We start from the raw sequence: 22,558 nt of genomic DNA, 5'->3' as shown, positions 1-22,558 counted from the left end.
TCATTGTAGTTAAAATTTAGTGCCCCGGAGTTGAAACATATCTAATATAAATATACGTTCAGAACAAATTTACTCAAACGAAGTAAAATATCCAAATTATGTGTAATACATAAAATTAAAACGATAAAATATGATACTATGACAAGCTTTTCCTAAAATTTTTGATTATTTTGTTAAAAACTCTTCCTTTGTTGGACCTCATAGATGGAATAAATTTAATCACTTCAGATACTGTCGACTGAATGTCGCTGAATTTTCAGCGATAAGGCACATATCTCGCAGATGCAACCAAAATTATACCCCTTACTTCTTCTACAACAATCGGTTCATATGACATTAGCCTGCTTGCAATAAGAGTTTTTTGGGTTTAGCAGAGCAAAGTCAATTGCTTTGGTTTCGGGTGAAGCTCCTTTTTTCCTTCGTGAAAGTCCAAACAGCACAATCGCTTTCTAAAGCTTTTCATTTCCACCCATAAAACATTTTACACTTAATTTCATAAATTGCTTAAGAATGGTTAAAGACGGGAAATCTACAAAAGCATGGACTGTGTCATTGAATATCTTACAACAGTCCTAACAGGGCCTTGAGAAAAAAAAAAATACAATTAGCAGAAATCTGTAATTGGACTGTGATTTTTTTCCCCGTCATTTATTCCTCTCAACGATGACTTGATTCTGCTCTTCCTGTTTTCAGGGAGACTCAATCGTCTTGTATGTAGATCACATAGTATGTATATCCGTCTCGCCTTCAAAATTAGGCATTGCCATTTTCAAATTCCTAGGGCATGGCATAATATAGTGACCTGAAGTCCTCTCGAGAGGAAACTTGAATCTCCCGTCATTGAATAGATCTGAGGTGAGAATATCGTGTCTAGCTAAAATTCCGTTGCTAATAGCATGTTCTTCCCAAATAGGTGGATCCTTTAATTTCCTAAAGAAAAACTTAATTTTTCCGAAACAATATTTACTGTTGAGTCGTCATTAAAGACAGGCTATTTAGTCCGGATAACTCGTTGAGCTTCCCCCATACTTAAGACAGTTACATCGTTGGTCAGATTGGTTCCCATCATGAGCCTTTCATATATTCTGGTTTCAGTAATTATCCTTCTCCATTCCAGCGAGGGATTCCCGACATGTCCACCAAAATTTTACATTAAATTCCCGGAAGGATAATTGATAAATGGGCTATGCCTCCCTCCAGTTGAGATTTTGGTCTTTTTATGACCTTGATGTAGTTTTTAAATAAAAGTCAACCAAGCCTTGCCTCTTCTTCCCTAATCATCTTTTCTGCTTTTCTGCAACTAAAGGACTTGGTGTAGCTAAATAAATAGAATAACAAGAGTTATGTATAGTTGTATTCTTTTTTGTATGTTTAACCTACTCCAAAGGTTTATTTTTTGGTTTACTATTGACTTAAGTTGGTTCCCGTTATCTTCGTGGATACCATTTCTCTCCCATATGAAGCCTAATATATCAATCTTCTTTTTTATATTGCAGCTTCGAACTTTGAGTTCTTGAGCAGTGTTCCATGAACCGACAGGCATAATAACAGTTTTACTCCAAATCAACTCCAGACCGAACCTCTTCCTAAATTTTCCAAAGAAATTTAATAGCACTTTCAGCCTCTTTATTAATTGAGCCTCCGAACCTGCTTCTACTGTGATAGTAACATCATCCGCATATAAGTCAATGATATGCATTTTCTCCATCTATAGAAATAGTTGACGGACCATTTTGGAAGCAAAAGCCTGAGTGCTCTAAGAAATTGCCAGTGAGAAATTGAATCAAAAGCTTTATAAAAATCAACAGGTAAAATCCCACCAAATTTATCTCTTTTCCTTACAGAGTCCATAGGAGTCGGAATATTGTGAGAAACATCCGATATTTTACTGTGTTTTAAAAAACCTTTTTGTGCAATTCCAATATCTTTATTCAATATTGATTCCATTTGACGAGCTAGTACTCCAAAGATAATTCTATAGGAGTCGTTGAGAACGGTAATATGCCTCCAGTCATGAAAATCTATTCCATCCCCTTTTTTTTTTGGAACGAGAGCAATCCTTCCCTTCATCTATGTTTTTGCCATTTTCCCGAATCTCTCCATGGAGTAACCAACTTTTTGTAGATACGGTGTAACCTTATCTGGAAAAAGTGAAAATATGTACCCAAAATGCCATCAGGACCTGATGCTTTACTATCCTTCAAATGAAATTTAATGTATGTAATGAACGATATTTTCCCTTGAAAATATCATATTCTCGGGATTACTTGAGATTGATTTTCTTTTTGGAAAGCATTTTCTTTCTGTGCCTACTATTTTCTAGAATCTAGAATGAACATAATTCCCAGTAGCACTCGACAAAAATAAAAGATGGACTTCTCATCTAGACAATCTTTTTTATACATACCTATATCTTGATATTTTGTTTGATGTTTATAACACAATTTAAAAAAAAAATCATTATAATACATATAGTATAAATCTCACCTGCACCGAAGGGCTCTAAACATAAGGCAGTTATCATTTTCAATGTGATTTCCTGCTCCTGTTAGTCGAGCATTAAATTCAAATATAACTATTGGATTAAATTAGCATGACTTGTAATTAATGACTTGCATTTTTTATTAATCTTATATTTATATATTTTTCAATTGTCATATATAGCAAAATATGTGGGTTTTTTTTTTTAGAAAAATATATAATTTATTCACAAGTTTCTTTGTGAATTTTTCTTTTGATGCTCAGAACCGATGTATATTTATATATACGGGTATATAGATATTAGGGTGTCCAACAAATTCCTTTTTTAGTAATGTATGTATACGGACCTAATGAATACATCTGGACATTTTTTTGAAATATATTTTGATTAACCTGGAGCACTAAGCAGATGTATTTTCGAAAAATGTGACAATAAACGATAACGATATCATTTTTGGGGTTTTGAATCCATCTAATATATATTTTTTTTTTAACAAAATACATATTTTAGATAAAGGTACAATGATTCGAAAATATATTTATCATTTTCGCGAAAAATGAATATTCATTTCAAAAATATGTCAATATTTACTTTGCTCTGGAATACATAAACTGTGGGATTTTAAATCCAAAAACTTATGGACAATTCATTTTATAATTTATTTCCTAAAAAAGTTCAGTGATTTTCAAATCTTTTTCTCTTTCATGTTGGGATGACTAGGGAAGTTAATCCCTCAAGCCAACCACCTTTACCTTCAACCAGTGCCTCCAACCTGGCCCTGTACCTGACACAGGCTGAGATAAGGACATCCTTTTCCATGTTGGCCTTTGCCTCGAGAATGAAAGCTCACAAGGAGTCAACAATGCTATGTGCAAGTTTATTGGACATTGTTGTTCAAGGGGTTCACATCCAGGTAGCATGGAAACCACATATCCATTCATTTTAATGGTGAATTCCATTATTTTAGTATCTATTGTTATCCCAAAACGACTCTGAGTCTTCCATGCATTTGTTCCCTACCCATAAGACTCCTTGAAAGCAACATTGTAAACAGTTGATTTGGGCAGTTTAGTCAACTAAACAATCTCCTCAGCAGGGATGCACGCAATAATGCTCGCGCGGCGTTTCTATTTGGAATACATATCAAGGATGTTGTATTTTTTCTTATACAGTTTTGTCAGCTTAGTTTGATTAGCACCCTTTTACCAATATAGATATTAGGGGTGCCAAGATATTGAGGTCTAAGCTTGTTCCTGTTTTATAATCCCCACTCTGAATGTCCTTCCCTTTTACTTAATAGAAACACCATTTTAGGCGCGGATTTTAAATTTGAAAAAGATTATTTCTTATAAATCTTTCAATGTATGAAATACACATTACGAGTGTTGTTTGATATAACGATGATATGGTGATACGTAGATACTGACGCGTTTAAAAACGGTACGATACTAAATTAGTATTATAATCAGTGTTTACTTGTTGATAACTTCATAAAAACATTGACCTGCAAATAAAGTAATACCACACATTTTTTAGCCTGACCCTCACTCCAAGCAAAGTTGTCCGGTATGAAACAAGCAAAAATGAAAATAATCTTATGTGTATGATTAGTCTTATTGTTATTACATATGGAATACAATATGGTCAAGCATATCAGCCTAAAATTTAGCAAGTAGACGAATAAATAAACAAGCATGCTCCCATGATATTTTTTTGAGCCTCTCACGTCATTAAGAGGCTGCTTTTGACAGAAATATAACCTTATTTCACTTTTATCTATCTCTCCTGTCTTTTATTCTCCTTCTGTCTCAATTTACGTCTCTCTCTCTGTCTCGTTTCTTCCAACTTCATTCTTTGTTTCTATTCCCTTCTATTGCGCCCTACAACGTGGGTACTGGAAAGTTATTTATAAAAAGTACCTCAAATTATTAAATATATGTGAATTGCTCTTTGATAAATTTTGTTTTATATATTGAGTCAAAGAAGTATCGATACCTTTTTTTACCGTAACCAGTAGGAAATTACTGATATCTTAAGAAGACGACACACTCACACTACTGGAAAATGTTCAACTTGTTTGAAAAAAGCAGTGACTCAGCCTCACCTAAATATATTAGCTAGAAAATTACATTTGTTAATTTTCACTTTTTTCCATTACATTAACCCTTCGCAATGGAAAATAATCAAGGAATCATTACTATACGTATTCGTACCTGGATCCTCATATAAAATAATTTATGTACTTGTATTAATATGCATTAAGGAATCTCATTCGATGGTAGTTTTATTTATGCTAATTGAAGTTCAGGCCTTGATTCTTGAATCTAAAAGAAAATTGGCCTTTAATTATAAATATCTTTAGTAATCAGTAATTGACCTTTATGTATGTATTTATGTGGTAAATCTAATTTCATCTAATATTTAATTCATTGATTTAAAGCTAGAACTGTATCTATAATATGTACATAGAATAGATGAAATAAAGTGAAATGTTACTTATTGAATGTTTTTTATATGTGGTGTTAATTGAAGTATATATAGAGTTGTAGAAAATAAGACTTAAGATATGTGCGATATTTTAATTATTATTATTTTTTTGAGTATACTCAAGAAAAATGGAAAGTAACCTACTGACTTATTCTTGACGTATACAGAGTGATATTAGAGTTTATTTCCTTCCTCTCATAATAGTTTACAACTCATCTACTTAAACGCCGAGAATGCTCAGTTGGACCATGTCATTTTTTTTTTTTTTTTTTAACACATACCAGGAGGTCATATTTTCTACAACTTTAAATATATACTAAAAAATGTATTTTCAAAATACCCAGTTCATTGTTTAAATGACAATAATTCTTGATTCCAAAAGAGTGTATTTGAGATTTTTGTCATGCAAGTAATCTTTTACGAGGGTCTTTTGAAAAGTCTGTGCAAAGTCTGAGAGATGTTGCTACTAGCGTGTATTGAGGATATGATTAGTTAGTAGCATCTCTTGGAAGAACACACCAACTTTCACCCAGATCGGTTTGGCATTCGTATAAATGGAGGAAGTGGATTGATTATCAAAAATCGATGAAAAAGAATTTCGAGTGTATATTAAACATTATTATATGAAAGACACAACGCCTCAGGATACTAAAGAAAGCTTGATAAACATTATGGGAGCTCTGTACCTTCGATTAGAACAGTTTATGAGAAATTTTTGGAGTGGGCATATGGGCACAAGTGACGCTGAACATTCTGGAGCCCTGTTGAGGTTACTACTCCAGAAATCATTGCTAAATTCCATGGTATGGTGATGAATGACAGAAGAGAAAGGTGCATGAGATTGCTAGTGCTGAGGGCATCTGCAGTTGGAACCCTATTTACAATAATTTTGAAACCACAACTGCTGAGGTGTGAGCTGGTGCATTGTCGTGATGGAAAATGACTTTTTCTGGGTCAATCGTAGGTATTCTTCTTACAGCTAGGTCTTCAAACGCTCCAATAACGATGAATAATATGTAGATATTGGATGAAGATTATTTCTTGCGAATCCAAAAGACCGTTACCATAATATTTCCGGCCGATTCCTCGATTCAAACAAATGCCAAAACAGGAAGAAATAGACTGATCTGGCTGAAAGATGGTGTGTGTTTTTAAAGAGATACTACTAACTAAACGGTAGCTGGACTTTAAGCAGACAGTGGACTCTATGGAGACAGCCAATCAAATCATTTTATACTCATTCTAAAAATATTAATAAAATTGGTAGTTCGAACCGAAACTTTTAAAACAAATGAAGAATTAGGCTAATCTAGCTGCAGGAAGAAAGAAAGAGAAAAGAAGCAAAACAATAATACAATAATTTGAAGTCGTATTGTAATTGTTCAATTCAAATCAAAGATTCTGGTAGGTGGATTACAGATAGAAGAGAAACCCAATTTATTTGCTCAGTCACTTCACCAATATCTAGATCGAGATCAACTCGTCAAGAGTTCCTTAGATGGATGGATGAATGATCATGTTTACTGCCTACCTATGCGAGTAGCATGCATTGCCAACAGATGAGTTGTGAACATGTTAGTAAGTTTCTTATCAAATAGAACAGTTCAAAAGCAAGTTTTCCTCGAGTGAATTTCTATCCTGTGTCTCATATTCCATTAGGATTCGTCTCCATCCGAAGATGCCTTGCTATGGATTGCTGTCAAGCAGAGTTTCTTTTAATGAACACAAACTAGAGCGGATTTAATAGGATGTAAATCATTTTGTTCATACCTTTTATAGGCCATCATGTCAAACTGCATAGTGAACATAACAATGCGAACTGAGAAACTGTTTCTTAATGACCTTCACAATGCCTCAGGTGTCCACAAGGTTCCCCTAAATTTCCCCATGATATTAAATTCCCAAAGTTTCTCCGTCGAGCATGAACAATAGCTGTAGGTGCTTCCAGGAAAGGAGAGTCACAAAATTGTGGTGGAGGAAGAGGTACTATATCAATCGTTGTAGAAGGTCATTATGAGTTTTATATATTTTTACGAGTGTTTTTCGTACTTATAATTGTACAATTATTTGAACAGCTAAACTAATTGTTGTTATTGTATCCATAAAATTATTTTTCCATCAAGAGATGAGGAGAATTTGCCATGAACATTTTTGTTAATATTGAATTTAAATATATACAACTTCTTTTAAAAGAGAAGTTAATTTTAAATATGCCATAATTTATTATATTATACAAAGGAATCTTAATGAAACTTTCGAAATTCAGCACCATAACTTTAAAATTGAAACCATTTTTCGGTAGTCTGATTATCTGTTCTGTATTGATGAAAAAGATGTATTTGAAAAAGGTTTAGTCTTCCAATTCCATTTTTGTAACCTGTAGTTATTTGAAAATTAGATATTTTTAATATAAATTATATATTTGTAAAGGGATTAAGAAGTTTCAGTTTAAAAGTTATGATGCTGAATATTAAACATTAGAATATTATATTAAAATAAAAAAATAACCATGAATGTGAAAATAAAAACTAAAAAGGACTGACCCAATTGTTCCAAATTCAGATATTTATTTTCAGTCCTTCTAATTCTAATTTTACTATGGAAGAATAGAATCTCAAGCCAATTTATTGTTTTAAATATCCGGATACATAGCCTCTTCCATCATTAAGTTTTTCAAAATTAAAGATCGCAAACCTTTTTGATTTCGGAGAAATCAATAACTCATGGTGTTTGAATTTTCTGGCAAGATCGAGATCTCATCGAAACTTATCAAGAGAGTGTTAATAGGGATTCAGATTTATTATTATATTTAAATACATTACATGGTAGTCAGCAGCGAACAAACTCGACAAATTTTATTGATGTCGACAAATCCAAGACGATGCTTTACAAAGCTATATGTCAATTTCTTAGAAACGGGAGATTCCTATCATACTATTGGGGTGAAGTGTAAAAAAACAACATCATTTTGCTAATTATATTGCTCATGTTGGATTTAAATATTTTAATATATCTAGGCAAAAATCTCATAAATGAGGCTAATAGTAGCGTACACTCTGGTAAAAAAAGGTGAAATTCTCATGCTGCGAGTTCCATAAAAATTATCTTCTGGGCTGCTTACTATGTTTCCAATGACTCCCTACACCGAGAATGATGATTTGCATAACTTTTTTTTTCGTTAGAAAAAAACTATTTTCAATATTTTAAAATGTGCTTTTGTTCTAATTTTCAATTAGATTGGTTATATTGGCAAAAGATATAACTAATTTTGTTGTTTTTTTAAAACTGTTATGGGGGCTAAGTAATAAAGGAAGAGTAAACTAGAATGGGCAGTCGGTAGACCATACACTTCCCTTTAAAATCGTTTTTCATTTAACACTAATCATTATGAGTTATGAGTCTTATTTTGTTCCAAAGTTATGGTCACATATGTGTTTTTAATGTTTTGTGTAATCTTGATCTCTCAAAATTGAATAGCCTCCTACCGTTAACATTTAAGAACCTCCAACAAGGTTTCACAAAAATATATTAACTTTTTACACACTTCTGCTTACAAATTGAGGCAGAAACATTTAGTGCTATTTTTCGCTTGAAAAATATTCTTTTAACATCGTTGGCAAAAATTAGACCAACATTTTCACCCTCATATCTTTTGAAATACTAAAATTTTTACTGATGAATATGAACATTTTGCATATCTTATAAAAACCAATTTTATTTAAATGAAATGGTGGATGTCAAAAAGTATTGAGACTTGGTTGATACCGTTTTTTTTTTGGTCTTAAAAGATTTTTTCTATATCAATTAATGTTTTTTTTAAAGTTTTAATATCTGAGGTTTCTCCCAGATATCCGTGAAAAATATCTTTAGGTCCTACTTCATAAATCTTTTTATTGTTGTGTGTTACATGCATAGTTCCATGGCCATTATATAGAAGCTCCTCTTTGGGGTTCCCTAATCGTCTCTCGTATGATTTTGATATTCTTTGTAGTCCGTGCTGTTCGTGATCAACCAATTCGAGAACTATCTTTGACACTATTTGTCTTTTTTGTGACAGTCTATGGTGCGTTTTATGAAGGTTCTTTTAATCTTCATGACCTTTAAGGCTCTGGGTCTTTCCTAAGCAGTGAAGCTTGACGACAGCATCACGCTTGCCTCCCATATTTGGTAATGAAGGATCACAAAAAAAAAAAAAAAAAAAAAAAAAAATGCTTTTAACAAACTTTATTGACAATTGATCACTTATTAACCACGGAAATGTTTACAATAATATCTGGAAACCACTATTATTATAAGTTTAAACATTTGTAACAGTATTTAGGGTCCACTTTGTGTATGATCAAAAATTTTGAGAGATGAAGATCAAAGTAGCAGAAACCGTTAAATATACATAATCGAGGATCAGTTCAGAATACCTTAAGGTACAGAGTTCAAATTATTGTAAATATTTAAGTTTCATAAAGATGTTCCATATACCAAAATACAATTGAGGAAAAATTACTGTAGTTGGAGGTTTTCCGTTTATCGACTGCCCATTTTCTTATATTTCACAGTATCACTGTGATAAAAAATGAGGAATTTATAAGACTTCCAATCAATGAGTATTTCTTTTGTTATTTTTTTGAAAAATTCAACAACCCATTGCTATTAAAAAAAATCTTTCAAATTTTAACTGTTGTTTTAATTTTCTTAAATTTATAGGTATCGACACAAAATTAAATTTTTTGAAAAAATTTCAAAAATTACTTCTTTGAAAAAAAGTTTCAAATATTATTATTTTTTTTTAAATTTTCAAAGATAAACTTTTTTGTAAAAATAATTCAAAAATTTATAGCTATTCAAAAAAAATTTGAAAAGAAATTCAAAAATTAACCTTCAAACATTAAAATTGTGGAAAAAATGAGAATTTTAAATTTTGGTAAAACATTTCAAAAAATTTAATTTTTACTAAAGAAGTTCCAAAAATTAAACTTCAAACATTTCATTTTTTGAAAAAAAAATACTAAATTTTTTGTATAAAAAATTTGATAGCTATTTAAAAAAATTTGAAAAATTTTATTTCAATTATTTTTTTGAAAAATTTATTGTTTTTCACAAAAAAAAAATGCTCTACTGCAACCCTTATGACGAAATTTTTTTCTTATAAAAAGCAACAACTCCTTTTTCAGCGCGAGCCCACCACCTGCGGACACCCCTATTTCGGGTTATGAAGGTCATTTTCATGATCTTCTAGGTAAACGCAATGAGGCACACAATATCTCAATCCATGTAAAAAAAAGTTGAAATTTGGTTGAATACACAGTTAGTCAATCCTTCTTATTCCCAATTCTGCACATATTAAAAGCATACACACATATATTTATGCATCAATTTCTAATTTATTCTCATAATTGATTTGATTTCCATTAATTCTCTTTTTAAAATAGTGTATTAAAAATTTAATTTTCTTTCTGAATAATATATAGAGTACATGATATGTTCGAGGGAAAGCAATGCTCAAAGAGAACTTTTTAATATTGTCAAATAATTTAATACTAATTAATGAAGAGAAGAAAAAACTTCCATAATTTAATGAAATTGAGAGATGTGGATTGTAAATATTGATCAATGGGTATCAAAATACAAATTAAATAATTATGTATATATATAGATTAGATTAAAATAGCCGCATTGAATGATTTAGCTATATGGATAATGCGCTCAAGAAAAATACCGTGGTTCATACCACGGTCTTTTCTTATCCTTAATGTATATGGACTTCAAAGAAGATTCCTAAGCCAGATCGAGTAAATGTAATGTTTACTTACTTAATCAGTGCAGCTTCATCTGACTACGCTAAGTAATTTTGCTTTAAACCATTTCGCCTTAGGATATTTTCCCTTAAAGCCATATTGCCTCAAGGATATTTTGCCTTAATATGTAAATAAAGGCAATTTATACGTCGTTTTTGTTATTTTTGACCAAAATTAATGTTCCCTTGGAATTTTTTAATCAAAATATGTAATTTGTATTACTATAAAACGCATTAAATGGATGTTTTCTTGTTGAAATATCTAGAAAAGACTCATGCATTGACTAGAATATTATGAGACAAGAGCATAATTCCTTTCATTATTCAAACAGAAAACAAGCATTTCATCCATTTTATAGTAATAAATATTGCATATTTAATACTCAAGTATGTAGAGTTTTCACTAGCGTGATACAATTTATCATAACTAAGGAGACGGCATTTTGGGGATCAAATCTGATTTTTTTATATGACAAAAAGATAAGTTTGTCTCCATATTCCGTCAATAACCAAAACCGACTATCAGTTACAATACCGCCAGCTTCAAATAAATTATTTTGCATGATAATGTACCTGTAGTTGCAATCTGAATTTTTTTGAGGCATGGATGATTTATATTTAATTTGATATGATATTATCATTGATTTAATTCAACTTTAAATATATTTTTACTTGAATGCAAATCGATCATGAATCATATAAAATATACAATTTATTCTATGGATTAATTTTGACCATAACTTCCCTGACGATTTTACATACCTTCATGAGAATAGGCAGTTATTTAATTTATGACTTACGATAATCTGACATTGTGTTCCATCGTTTTTCTGTGTGTATGATAAGATATTGACCACCTGCCTGTAAATATCTTGCTCCGACATAGTAATTATTCCGAAAATATTGAAAAACATGGGCTAACTTACTCACACCTTCCATTGAGAAGTCACAGGCAAAAATTTAATAAGTGAGCTATGCATCCATATTCAAGGAAAAAGCTCTCAGGCTCTTTTGATTTTCTTTTCTTATTTACATACATTTGCTGCATTGTCCGTTACAACACTTTCTATATGACAATTGAAATAATGTTTAGGCTTTGTTTTCAAATTTTGAACCAAATGTAGGAGATATTCAGCCGGTTTGTTGTTTTTCTGATGTGTTTATCGTTTCAAGTAAAAAAATGACCGGTGGATTCTATTAGAATGACGCATGTTATAGGGTCTGTATGGATGTCCGATCAACCATCGATTGGAAAACATACTGTTCCATTATTCAGAATATTTATAATTTTTTTTACTCCTTTTCATGGACAAACTCCAAATAATTATCAGCTATACCTTTTCTGGACGGAGGGTTATAGCCTGGTATGAGAGGTTGAACAATTTTTCAAAACTGGGAGGGCTCAATAAGGTGAAAAGGTAAATTCGGAGCAAGTATCATCCTTGCAATTTCTTCATGAATTCTCAATTAGCTATAGTTTTTTTGACAAATTTAGCTAAAGCTGCTGATCTCATACATATAAATAGGCTATAAGGAGTGGTGGTACTTGCAGAGGAGTTTGATACTGACTATTTCAAAGTTGGGTAGCTCAAGCTAGTATTTAATTCCTGGGGAGTCGATGATTGAGAGACAGAACCTGTAGAGTATAAATACAGCTAATGAAAAATTTATCCTATTGCATTATACATAAGAAGGGTTTTATTTATTATTATTATTATTTTTTTTTTTTTTTTGGGGGGGGGAAATATAGTATCATAAAATGTAATATCTTGTATTCGGAAAAATATAACAAATATACCATTAACTCTAACTGGTTCAGTTTGCCACTGGATTTATAGCTTAAACTCTCCCCACCCGCTGCAGAACTATACTGCGTTTCAAATGACGGCAGCATTGTTGATATTGACCATTTTGGGGCCTAAACAGTCAAACTTTATCTGAATAAAAAAGTTTTGCCATCAAAATGAAGGAATATGGACTTTTTTAAATGTTAAAATAGGACCAATAACTTATAGGACTTAAAAATTTTCTAGGTTTATTATTCATATATCAGACCCTAAAATCTATTACTAATTCGTAAATAACATTATAGAGTTTTCTTCAATTATCAGGCTTTTCTCCTCCCTATTCAAAAAAATTAATTGTCAAAATTTAGCTATTTTATGGAAATTTCCGTATCTGCAGATTTGATTTGATTCAAAAGTCACTTTTTTCTTTTATTTGAAGTAGTATTTAATGTGTTAGTTTTTGGTTTTATTATTTTTGCATTTTTAAAACATTTGGACGAAGTTTTTTCATGATTTATTTCTGTAAAAAATATAATATCGTCTCAAAGCCCCAAAGTATGGCTTACCTTTCAATTAAAATACACTTTGTGACGTCATTAAAAACGTTCGATTCTTTTTTTAATAGTAGAAACATGTTTACAAATTATCATGATTTTATTCGAGTTCTGCATACAAATCATCATTTAATATATTAATTAGAAATAAAAAAGAAGAGAAATCGATAGCTAGTTGACCCAGTGCGCAAAAATCCTAACTGCAATGTGCTATAAATTTATTCTGTGCAAGACCATGCCATGTGTCTTTAACATACAGCGGTGCCGTTAGCTAAAAACTTAAAAACACTGCATTGTGACATTAAAAAATATGACCCGCACTACATGGAAAATCTACTTTGAAAGTTAATTAAATGAAAAACAAATCGTTAGTAATATTTCTATGAAAAGTAAACTTTATTATGCAAACTAAACCAGACAGCACAGTTGCACGTTGCGTTTAAGATATTTTACTGCCAATATTGTGCCTTTTGTTAAATTCATTCTACAAATTTGGTATTAATATAATTAAAAAAACATACAATATGCCAATAATCATAGCAAAATTACCTTCAATATTGACGAAAGATACAATCACACAAATATTCAAGAATAAATATCTCTGTTCAAGGTTTTGTCAAGATAAAATATTTTCGTGCTAAGTCAACGACCTCACAAAAAATAAATAGAAATTATTAGTATTCTTGAACACAACTAACTTTTGACCTTTATTTCTGAAAAAAAAAATACTCCTATGAATATCTATTTACACACAGAGTGACAATTCATTCTCCACTCTTATGATTTGTTATAGTTATATTAAAGTAGCTATTGACATATTAATTGGAAGAAAAAATTTATAATTCTGAATTTTGAAGATTAACAGAATAATTAATTAAATGTATCACTCACACGTTGTACATTTAATAGTATCGGGATGGCGTAATATCTTGGATTTCGAACAGCATTTACTTTCAAACACTTCACATAAAAATCGATATTTCTTAGTATTTATCTTTACACGAAAAAAAGAATTAAACTGCGTTTAATTCTTTTTTTTTTAGTGTAAATAAACACTACAAATATAATTTATTTGAAAAAAATACGTATTGATTACTCCTTAAAAATAAAAGTTAAAAAGATATTACAGCGAATTTTTCAAGTATATTTGTTTAGTATCTGTTGTTTTTTCTAATATTACTTAAAAAAAATTTTTGTACTCGGGGAGACTCCTGCTATTAGCGTTAAAAAAAAGGGATTGAGGTCAAATTTACGTAAAGACGCAATACATGTTCTTTGGAAAATATGTCAAACGTTTCTAATAATAAAAGTTACTAAATTATATTAAGATTCATATAAGTCGACATCCATTGTATTGTACTAATAAACCACAGAGTAAAGTATTTCTATAATCGGAACTGGCTTCGAAGGGAATGTTTAGTAGAAAGTCTGGCTGAATTTAAGACGTTCATAACTCTTGCTGTGGATCAAATTCAGCTCTGAAATTTTAAAATTGCGCTAATTCGATTTATAGGTAAATCCAACTAGTTTTAATTTAATGCAAATCTGTGGATTGGGTAAAAAGTTCTTTCTTTTTGTTAAATTTTGTTAAAATTATAATTTAGACTTTAATAAAATTACAGTTACATTTTTACTGAATCTGAAACGTTAATATAACCTAATATTATTACTATTAAACATAATAATTAGTTATTATGTAATTATTTTGAAGAAGACGGACTTGACTCAACTAACACAATAAAACAAAGATGTTTAGGGGATCAGTAACATTTAATCCATTTCGTCTTCATTGGATACCTCTTCAGATATAATAATAAAAACAAAAAATCTGAAATCCTCAAACTTTCACATAAAATAAAAAACCTTAAAATTTAAAACTACAAATATTTAAAATAATATATAAAAGTACATACATTAATAATAAAATATCAGAATATGATCCGTGTACAGGATCCTAACCTTTCATAAATTCATAATTACCCTATATAGACGAAATTAAGATCCATGATCTGTAAAAATTTGGAAGTTATATTTTTTTACTTAGTATAACCCCTTCAATAAAATATTTTGATCTTCCAAACAAGGATTTTCATTAGTGTCCTATCATTTTAAAAGTACAATTCATTTATATAACTTTTGTTGTCATTTCACAATATTCATTCCTATTACAAAACTACTGTAAAAGTAACGTTATTAATTTTTCTATTTATTCTTAATATATGTTGGCTGCTAAATTAAGTGACTATAAAATAAATAGCTTTACAATTGAACTATACACTATAAAATTGAACATTGCAAAGTCTTTCCACTACTAAGTATAATGCATTACCCTTTTGTTTCCATGGAACATTTGGTATTTTATAACGCTGTTTTTATAGAAATGGGGGCAGGAAAATATGTTACTTGTTCTAAACGAACTTTGGTTTGAGGAAAAGCTTTGACTCTATTACCAAGTCTTTTCCCTGGATTTGTAAATTGAATTCTAGATTGTTATTTGATGGCCGACCGGATCCTTTTTTATTTCGGTTCTTTCCTTAGAAAATAAGTCCTCTAGCAACTTTTTTTTTTAAATGTATGAGGATCATCTTGTTGATTGGAAGAAATACTAAGCTTAGCACAATCTCTTCTGTATCAGAAAAAAGGCATAAAATCAGTTGGTAGTGAGCCAGCTCTTCCAACTATATAATTATTATTCAATAATAGTTGATAATTATTCATAGCTTAATAAGAACTAATTCGAATTAATCATTCATGATTAAGAACAGTGATTAGAAGAAAAGAAGCAGAAACATCAACAGCTTTTGATGTCAGCTGTTGATGTTTCTATTAAATAAAAATGCACAGTTTTTGCTCTCGTGGTCTCCAATGCTGCCATCAGAGAGTTCTTGGATAACATAGAAATGGTCGGGTCTCTACTGAACCATGTACTACACTGCAAAGTCCAAGGGGGTTAAAATTCAAAAAGTTTTGTTACATTAGTGCTCAAAATTGTCTGTGCACCATTTCTGCACTGTCTTTGAAGCGTGGCTGAAGTCCCATTCGGCTGTCGTAATATTTTTAAACTTGAGTGGCCAAATCTTTACACACAATACTCTTAATTTGATGAAGTTTCAGTTAATGAGACCATCATTTTGTACCGTTATGTATATAGCCAATTTCATAGTGGCAAATACTGGGATTTAGATTTGATTTGAGGTCTCTAAAACTCTAAAAGACCGGTTTAGACTCCCTATAGTCAATATTTTTAAATTTATAAATAGTTTTTTTTAATAGAAAATCCGGGTTTTATCCTGATCCATTATGATCTTCTGTTCACTCTAATGAAAAAAGTTCGAGGATGTTAAAGTTTTCAAACAGTGACATTTGATTTTTTTCATTAGAAAAATATGATTGATACACTCGTCATAGATCTTATCAATCTACATAGTTTCAAAGTTTTATATAAAAATATACAAACTCAAAGATTTTTTTCAATCCTATGAGGGAAAAGGTAAAAGTTTAGACAATGAAATATGTTTTAGAAAAATATTTAAGAAGTCATTATTTCGTCTTTTAAAATGGAAATAAATATACTGCTGGCAAGAAATATACCGTGTAAAGTGCACACAGAGGTATTGAATTTTTGAATAAGAAATTAATATTTTCACTTTACATATCTCATTCTCGTATCTAATACCCTTTTGGTCTTTGAAGTATGAAGAAGTCCAGCTGAGACTCATCAAAATTATAACGGCTTTATGTCCAGAAGTATTTATTTGACTCTGATTTTATTTTTATTTTCCTACTGCACAGGATTTTACATTCAAATGATGCAATGATCTTTCTTAAAAGTACAACTTCATCTGACCAATTAGAAGAATGTAAGCAATAAAAAGGTTGTGTGATAAGATTAAATATGTACAAAACACATTATATATTATAAATGAAGATATAAAATTGCATTAATTGCAGGTGGGGATTTGGGACTTTCAAGGCCGTTAATAATATTTTTTTTGAGGGGGTGGAGCTTTTGACAATTTTGACACATTCTTATTTTGTTATAAATACCAATTTTGACACATAAAATAATAGAAATGTGTCAAATGACAAAATTTAACTAGTAACTGAATTTTTTTTTGTGAAAAAAAAACAAGCTTATGGCAAAAATGTACCTGTTAAATTTTTTTGAAAGCGACAAAATATTACCGGATAACCATTATTTGAAGGAAATTAAATTAATTTTTTTTACAATATGGAAAATATAATTTTTTAAGTAAGAGACACAATTTTGAATACTAAAAAATAGTGGCAACATAAACAATAAAGTTACGAAAAAGCTTACAAGAACTTGTAGTCAGAGGGAGTGTCAAAGTCACTGGACTAGAAGAAATAGAATTCTTGTACACCAGTATGTAATTAAATAAGATACTTATTTTTTTTTTAAAAGTCTTAATCATTTTCTTTCAATTATTGAATTTTATAAATATATGTTAAAAAATAGTCATTTTATTAGTTGATGACTTTTTTTGTGACTGTTAGGAAAAAAGATCATTAAATAAAAAGTTTAAGAGGAATTGTTATTCTGAAATTGAGTAATAGATGTGATGAAAAGGTTAAAAAACATTGATTAAATGTGTTATGGATACTAGATTTCCTCATAAATATATGATTGTTCATCAGTGGTCAGATATTAGAACTAAAGTGTTAAACACTTAATTTTTTATTAAAAATCTAGCTGTTATTTGTTGTTTGTTAAAAAACCCCGATCCACGTTCTAACAGTCAACCCGTGCATCAATATTCCCTACCAACTTAGAATAGTAGATTCTAAGCATTTTTGGTTTGTAAAAAAAATCAAAAAAATCCCGAAAATCAACATATTTGGGAGAAAAACACCTAGTTGACATGACGTTTCATAGGATCAGCTATAAGCAGCTGTCACTCCATATCTAGCGAGGACATTCGCAGCATTTACCCCTTTGTTGGTCTCCAATTTTACTCTGTGCTCAACAAAGACATCATTCACTTATATCTCCATTTGTGATAACTTTATAGTTAAATGTTCTCTTTTCAGTAATAAAAGAACAATGATACTTTTTCATTTTATCTTTTAACTCTCAAGGATGAGAGAGGAATGGGAAAATACATTTCAATGAATGAGCTGTGGATGGAGGATGATAACTTTCTCTGTTTCTCACTAGGTCTTTCAGACAATTAATCTGTCTTTTTACTTAACTCCTTAGTTCATATTATAGAATTATACTACTATTTCATAGAAGATCAAGAGCGATGTATGTATTTTTGGGCACTTATACAATGCTTGACGAGATCATTAGTCACTATTGCAGACCTTGATGTGAAGGGGTATCTGAACAATGAAGAATCCTTCCATTAAAGAAGATAAGAGTCACTAAGGAACGAAATCCCTTTAACACAACATGAAGTCGAAGATAAGATCAAAAGTTATGTGGATTGGATATCCAAATAGCAAGAAGTATGAACTCCTAGGACAGAAAGGATGGGCGAATGGAAATCCATATATCCGAAAGTTTCGTGAGTAAGATCCATCCAAATCATCATGAATTACTTTATACATTGCGCGCAATTAAACATTAATTATTAGCGAACTTTTGACCATGGACAATTTTCCGAATGAAATTTCGCCGAAAGATAATTTTCCGAACCAATATATCGCCCAACGAACATTTGGTAGAACAATGATATTTTATTTATTGATATATGAGATTGCATATTTTAATTCAATTTAAAATGTTAGTATGATGCAGAAGTATTGTTCATATACTATATATGATATACAGATAAATTAATGAGTATGCTTTTGCAGAAAAACAAATATATTTTTTAATCATATTCATTAATTATCATTATATAAATACAACACCGTAGTATGTGGTTCGAATCTTTAGTGTTGTATTACTTTGAATAAATTTAATAATAAACAAACACGATATCAATTTTAATAAAGAAGTGCTAATCCCTTCTTTGTTATCAATTAATTAATTATTATTCGACATCATGGTTATTCATGTAGGAAAATATTCTTGGATTGACGAAAAAACCTACAAATCCGCTTCGTTATGTTTCATTATGTGGCAAAGGAATTGGCTGTTAGGTAGAGTGAGGCAAATTCATGAGAAGATTCGGAGAGACACTTAAAATTCGAATCGTAGGAGAGCACAGTATCAACGGTTAAGAATATACCAATCAATAAAATATTATTTTTCGGCCAAATATCTCAAATACCCCTTTGGTGAAATGTCCATTCATCAAAAATGTTTTCGGCTAATCATCCTAGAACCAACATTAATATTTCAACCATAATTTTTATTAGTAGAACCATAATATTAATAGCTGTCATAAAAAGTAGTATTACATCATATTATTAGAACTCAAACATCCACAGCTGATATGCCACTTTAACAATGTTATCATATATATATTTTCAAATGCTCAAAACTGTGCTATTTGCACGCGCCTTATTTTCCCTAATATTTCCATCCTTGATCATAACAGTTGTGAAAAAAAAAAAAAAAAACACTGCTCTGGTATTCAACTACTACAAAGAAAACGTAGAATTTACAATTCAATGTACATATTAATCATGACACACAGTTTGATAAAAACTTCTCTAAAGGGACAAAATATTTCAAAAAATCGGATGTGCTTCTCTAGACTCTGTAATATAAATGAGAAAGGTTTTTTAATCCATAAATGATGGGCTATGTGAAAGCTATATGTCAAAAGTTGTGCGGATATTTATGTAAGGTATCTATACGTTCATTGTTTATATAGCATAGGTATACATGCACTCTAATAAGGGAAAATCACAAATGAGCAATTAATCTTTGTATCATAGCATAACAAATAAATTAAACATTGATTACATCGTAAGCAACTAATCGAATTCTTGACTCTATTAAATAATAAATATACATTCTACAATATTGTTCATACATTGAGAGACCGAAGAGAGGAAAAGCCATAGTCAAATGAAACATGATATAAATTACATATCTGTAAATCGATTCAAGAATTAGTAGGTAAACAATTCATACTCATAAACAATTTTTTTTTCAAAGATGTTCAATTTGTTCACATGTGTAATTACTCAAATTTAGAGCCTCCAACTGCGGCTCATTTCTCTAGTCTGAGATGAAAGCTCTAACATTCTCGAACATTTCTTGTGTATTACGTAACCCACTTCATACTTAATGAAAGCTTTGAGTGGTTCAAAATTGGGGGAGGGGTGTACTTGACAAGCTTTTGTTTCGAATACGCCAGAAAAATAGTTTGGAAGGGATTTAGATCTGGTGGCGGGAGTTGTCATTTTTTTGGGCTAGAATTCCTTAAAGTTGTTGGAACATAATTTTGCACTTTTCGTGAAGGTGTGAAATGAGTCCTTGCTGCTTAAAATAAATCCTTCATTCTTTAAATCCAAGGTCAGACGAGTCCTAAGGACTCTAACAAAGCAGTCGGAGTTCACTTCCATCCATTCGACTATTGTCTCAATCCAATCTATTAATCTTACGGCCTCAGTTATACTCTCTACATCCCAGATGTCGGAAAAAGTCCTTATATTCCAAGCCCAAATCATGTCTCAAGTCTATTATCACGAGTCCTTGAAAATTTCAAAGAGTCCAGCTCATGTCCACAGGAAATTAAAAATGCTTTATAGAGTACTTTGTGTCCAATGGAAAAGTTGTATATTACTTTCTAGTACATGTTGAGTTCCGAGGCTTTAGCTTTACGTCCAATTCAAGTATTGAGTCTTTGATTGTGCGTTCAAGCCGAGTCGCAAGTCTTCTAAATATGGACCCAAGTACAAGTCCTCACCTCTGTTCTTTACTCCTTCAGTGTTCTAGTTTATTCTGAGGCTCAAAATTACAATCTCTGCAATCTGTTTTTGTGAAATGGACGTGGAGTAAATACATTATTATAACATTCTGAGCTGACTCAAGTAGACTTCTCCTCTACCCAAGACTTAAAACTTCAAGTATCAAATGACATCATTATGTGTGATAAGGGGTTTAAAATTAGCTAAGCCCTAAGGGGAAAAGTTATTTTGTCATTTAATAAAACAGCATGGTAAATTATTGATTTTCGTTTAACTAGGTTCTTGTCACGATATTACTCTCAAATTGATTAAATGTAAGTATATTGTATTTTATTTCAATAATATGATTAAAATATAAAATCCCTTTTGGGATATACGTTTGTAAAGAAAAAAAAACCAACAATATATTATGGCGGATTATGATATGGATGAAGAGACTATCGATTTAAAAGTTTACATTTAACTCCATATTTTATTTAACTAACTTAATCTACGCTCTATTTTTTTTATTGTCGTAAAATGCTATGTGATATAAGACCTTATATAAAAATCTACTTGTATGCGCCATCTTCTCTCACAATTTCAAACTTATTTTAGCTTGCCAAATTAACTCCAGTAACTCTTAGATTAATCATACAAACTTATGTATTTTTTCGTACAATAACAAGGGCTTAAGAATTAAAATTAATGCTGAAATTTAAAAAGATATTTAATGCATCTCAAGAAATGTATTCCATGTGTATAAAGTGAGAAAATGAATCAGCGTAGGATTGGTTGCACTCACCACTTTACAAGAGGTGCATCTAATTTAACACTAGTAGGATTAAGTGTTGGGTATAGGTCATAGAAACAAGCTAGAATTTGAAGAGCACCTACTTTCCCGATGCTCTATACAAAAAATATCCCTCAGCTTAATCATCATCAATGATTTATAAGACTAATGGTTATAAGACTAATGGTAGCAATTTTATTTTTTTCAGCAATAATAATTTTTTTTTAAGTAACAAAACTTGTTAACGAAGCATTTGCGAACTTAGTCACTCAATATGGGCGTCATCATCCGTAATCACAACATTGCATATGTTTGATCACAAATTCCTTGGACATGTTGTCCCACACAACCACAATAGAGGCCTTCAGCGAGTCTACTTTTGAGTAAGAGTTCTGTTGGTCTCCTCTTCCAAGGCACCCCTCACAGCAAAGTTCAGTGGATTCAAATATTCACATGTCCTTGGACCAAAATTGGGCCATATTGATGTCACATAACTTCTGGCATTTGGATGATGTGTGTAATAGTGTGCTATCCTGTGTCCATTCATAATTCCTCTCCGGGTAGTTTAGAAAGATGATGTACCAGAGCGTTTTTTAGTAAGCGTCCTGGCCGATTTTCTCCCTGGGCTTAAAGAAGAAAGGGGGTAATTTTTTTTGCCATCGACTACAACAACCCTAATGCCCATTATTTGGGATAGGCGTTGAGTTCAGTACACCTTTTGGAACCTCTTCTTTTGCTTTGAAAGCCATATACTTGTATACTTGATTCACTTTGAAACTCTTCTTGTCTGAGAAAATTTTCCTTGCGGACCCATTGTTCCATTTGATTACATTTTTGCACCTCTCAAACCTT

This window comes from Lepeophtheirus salmonis, chromosome 2 (genome assembly GCF_016086655.4).
Source record: "Lepeophtheirus salmonis chromosome 2, UVic_Lsal_1.4, whole genome shotgun sequence".
In the NCBI taxonomy this organism is placed as follows: Eukaryota; Metazoa; Arthropoda; class Copepoda; order Siphonostomatoida; family Caligidae; genus Lepeophtheirus; species Lepeophtheirus salmonis.
Note: the sequence above shows the minus strand (reverse complement) of the source record.